Genomic DNA, 4,266 nt, shown 5'->3' on the forward strand with positions numbered 1-4,266 from the left:
TAGTTGTCAAATTTGTTTGCTTGAATTGCTACTGTCTATTATCAATCCTGTTGCCTAGTCACTTTACCCTTACCTATATGTACATCGCTATCTCAATTACCTCGTACCCCTGCACATCGACTCGATACTGGTACTTCCTGTATACTGTATACCCATGTTACTTGTACTCATTACTGTTATTCGTTATTCACGTGTATTAATTCCTCGTGTCACTGTTTATATATTTTTATTTTATTTTATCTTTAACTCTGCATTGTTGGAAAAGGACCCATAAGTTGCCATTTCATTGTTAGTCTAACATTTGATTTATATTTTGTATCAAGGCGCAAGGTGAGACCCAAATGCAGACACAGGAGGCAGATGGTTGGAGTCTTGCAATGTTTATTAATCCAAAGGGGTAGGCAAGAGAATGGTCGTGAACAGGCAAAAAGGTCAAAACCAGATCAGAGTCCAGGAGGTACAGAGTGGCAGACAGGCTCGTGGTCAAGGGAGGCAGAATGGTCAGGCAGGCGGGTGCAAAGTCCAGAAACAGGTAACGGTCAAAACCGGGAGGACTAGAAAAAGGAGAATCCAAAAAGCAGGAGAACAGAAAAACCACTGGTTGACTTGGAAACATACAAGACAAACTGGCACAGAGAGACAGGAAACACAGGGATAAATACACTGGGGAAAACAAGCGACACCTGGAGGGGGTGGAGACAATAACGAGGACAGGTGAAACTGATCAGGGTGTGACATTTTGTTATCGTCTGCATTACCAGAGAAGAAATCATGCAAATTCTTATTCTTACGGTATACTTTGGCTTCATGATGGCAATATTAAGATGCACGTCTCTGGGTAGCAGTAGGGTTAACTATGAGGGGTGATGAGTGTTAGAGTGAGAGGCATTGTGGGATTGGTGTGTGTTGTTTACCTGCCAGAGTTTTTGCTTTGTCCATCTTCATCTCCACACTGATAAACAACTGTGGTCTGGGATGCACAAGCGTACTCCTCTAATGTGCTCCTAGCTAAAGCAGCACAGACGAACCTTCAATGTATACAGGGAAGGACAAACAAAATGTTATATTTTGATCTTTGACCTGTGACAATACTTTCAGTTGTTTGTGTCATGAGCTTTCCCCAAAGGCCTTGCCTCTTTGAATTCAAACGCACACATTGTATAACCAACATTATCTCCATTGAACCTATACAGGGAAGGAAGGATACCTATCAACACAATCTCCAAATGATGTCAGGGATTGCTCAGGGAAGCTATAGAATGACAACAAACACAAACAAACCCACACACAAGTGCATGAGCGTGTGCGCACGCACACACACACATGTTCACACAATAGCCTTTTTCTAGACCAGGTGAATTGAGTTCTGAAACACTATTGATTTTTTCTTACCTTCATAAATAAAGGCTCAGACTACAAAGGGAGAAGCAGCAGCTTTTTTTTTAGGGCAATAATGTGGCGAAACGCTTCCCAGTGTTGAAAAAGGATTGGAGAGGATATTACATCCAACGTGAGATCCAAGTAGAAGGACTGACACACAAAGATGCTGTGCCGGGTCACACCTCTCTCTCTCCCTCTCTGCAGCCTCTCTCTGTTATCTGCAGACAGAGGAGATGCCAGCCTGCATGGCCACTGTCAAGCCCAACTTTCTGTGGCTCCCAAACAAAGCCAGCTAGGCTCAAGGTGAGATGAGCTGAGGAGACTGATAAGGCCACTCCTATAGGCCTTTGTATAGTTCTCTCTTATTATTGTGCAATGCAGGAGAAAGAATCATGGCCAACATATGAATTCTCAACATGAATTCTCAAACATGGGTCTCTGCTCTTGTGCAAACCCAAATGTTGCTAAAGTTAACAAAGAAAAGACAAAATGAAAATGAATGAGTGTCACGCCCTGACCTTAGAGAGCCTTTTTATTTCTCTATTTGGTTAGGTCAGGGTGTGATTTGGGTGGGCATTCTAGTTTTTCTACTTCTTCGTTGGCCGGGTATGGTTCCCAATCAGAGGCAGCTGTCTATCGTTGTCTCTGATTGGGGATCATACTTAGGCAGCCTTTTTTCCCACCTTAGGTTGTGGGATCTTGATTTTGCATAGCTGCTGTGGAGCCTGCAGAACTTTACGTTTGTTTTGTATTTAGTTGTTTTTTGGTGTTCATTTAATAAATTAAAATGTGCACCTACCACGCTGCACCTTGGTCTCATTCCAACAATGAACGTAACAATGAGGAGATGAGGGGAAGCTGACATGAGAGATAATTATACATTGAATGCAGAAAACATTAAGGACACAGGCTCTTTCCATGACATCGACTGACCAGAAGAATCCATGTGATTATTGATTATTGTGATTATTAAATCCACTTCAATCAGTGTAGATGAAGGGGAGGAGACAGGTTAAAGAAGGATTTTTAAGCCTTGAGACATTTGAGACATGGATTGTGTATGTGTTCCATTCAGAGGGTGAAGGGGTATGGTAGTAGGTGCCAGGCACACCAGTTTGTGTCAAGAACTGCAATGCTGCTGTGTTTTTCATGCTCAACCGTTTTCCGTGTGTATCAAGAATGGTCCACCACCAAAGAACATCCAGACAACTTGACGCAACTGTGGGAAGCATTGGAGTCAACATGGGCCAGCATCCCTGTGGAACACTTTGGACACCTTGTAGAGTACTATTTTATGGAATTTGCTGGAATTCTTGGTCTTTTCTCTCCCTTTTTATACTGACTTTAGTTTCAGTGGCAAAAAGGATACCCCAACCAATGAGCATGCAATACCACAACCATAAGTTACCAAATCTACAAACATTTTGGATTTTGAAAATAGGTATAATTGAGAAAAAAAAGGAAGAGAGAGAGAGTGGGTTATAAAGTGTTTGAGGGCAAGGACGTGCACCAAGGTCAGAGGGATACACTGAGAGAGGAAGCGAGCACTAGGGAGACGAGCCCATTTCTCCTCACCATTGTTGTGCCTATCCTCTGGTGCCTCCAACTTCATTTCCACTTCAATTTTATCAACCTTCTGCTGGCCTCTCAAGGAGATAGGATACACACTCTGACATGAATTAGCCCCAGATTGACTGATACTGCCCGGCCCAGGGGGATTCATGGCTAGAAGAGCCCCTGGCTTTTCTCCTCCTTTGCTCTCTTTTTCCCCCTCCCCTCCTCTTTTCACTCCTCTCCTTCTGTCTTGTTCCCCCCTGGCTCGTCCTTGTCACTCACCTGTCTGTGTGACATCACCCTTCCCTCTGGCGTGACGGACAGGCGCCGGCAGCATCTGACGGAGTAATTTGCCACGAATTTACAAAACACGTTGCATCAGAGAGATGTCAGCCGGGGTGGCGGGGAAGGCTGTAGCGCTGAGGAGGGAGCTGAGAGGTCCATTTCCATTCATCACCACCACTGACAGATGGTCCCACGACTCATTTTCCCTCTCTCTCCGTTTCTTTGACTCTCTCTGAATCACTGACTCTCCTGTTCCCAAGATCTCTCTTTCTTTCTTTCCCTTTCTTTCTTTCTCTCTTCCTCTCTCTCTCATGATGTGTTTTCAGACAGGAGGCACCACTACACATTTTCAGCCACTACTAGCTGCTCCTATCTTGCTGCCAGACCTGGCCAGTGGGCACACACTTTTGGGTCCTGAATTACATAATATGTATATAGAGGACTTGTATATAGAGGACCTCCCTCCACGTCCTGTACAAACTTCGCCAATACTGTCATCATATCCACCCCGTGCACAAATCCTTGAATCAGAGCCAAATGCAGAGTTGAATCATGGCAGCGATTTGACATAATATCGTATTAATGAACACTCTAAATTCAAAGTCAGCTGCTCATTTCTCGCCCGGTCGCTGATTTAAAGGGGAAGAAAGTGACCTTCTTAAAAACATGCCCTGATGGATTTGGAGGGCCTGTGGCCCCAGGGCAAGCCACTTGTTTCATATTTTTTCAATCAATTTATTATATGATTCTGTGTTTTTGGGGCAAGATGGTGGATTTACCTATTGACTCGATGTGTTTCCTCCACTCTACCGCTTTGGGGACAAAATAAAAAGGAAAGAACAACATGTATCATTTGAAGTTGGTGGAATGTTTCTCTGACCCTCAGTGTCTGTGGACCTCATGTTGACCAGATCTGGTCCTAGGTCCAAGGCCACCAGGCGTGTTGATATAACTAGACAAACTAGACATTGGTATACCACTCAGCTAACAGAGTCTCATGACAGAGTCTGGTTGAAACACACCAGTGGTTGCAATGAAGCATTATGA

The 4,266-nt window shown here is 44.0% G+C and overlaps 1 long non-coding RNA gene across 1 annotated transcript; it reads right to left on the bottom strand.

Moving 5' to 3' along the window:
- Positions 1 to 504: 504 nt before the first annotated feature.
- LOC120056577 lies at positions 505 to 3,612 on the bottom strand. The gene is made up of 3 exons (XR_005477812.1): positions 3,217 to 3,612; positions 915 to 1,028; positions 505 to 554 (listed from the first exon to the last, which is right to left on the bottom strand). It is a non-coding gene; the product is annotated as an uncharacterized LOC120056577 (long non-coding RNA).
- Positions 3,613 to 4,266: the final 654 nt, after the last annotated feature.

The sequence above is a fragment of the Salvelinus namaycush genome, chromosome 12 (assembly GCF_016432855.1).
Source record: "Salvelinus namaycush isolate Seneca chromosome 12, SaNama_1.0, whole genome shotgun sequence".
NCBI lineage: Eukaryota > Metazoa > Chordata > Actinopteri > Salmoniformes > Salmonidae > Salvelinus > Salvelinus namaycush.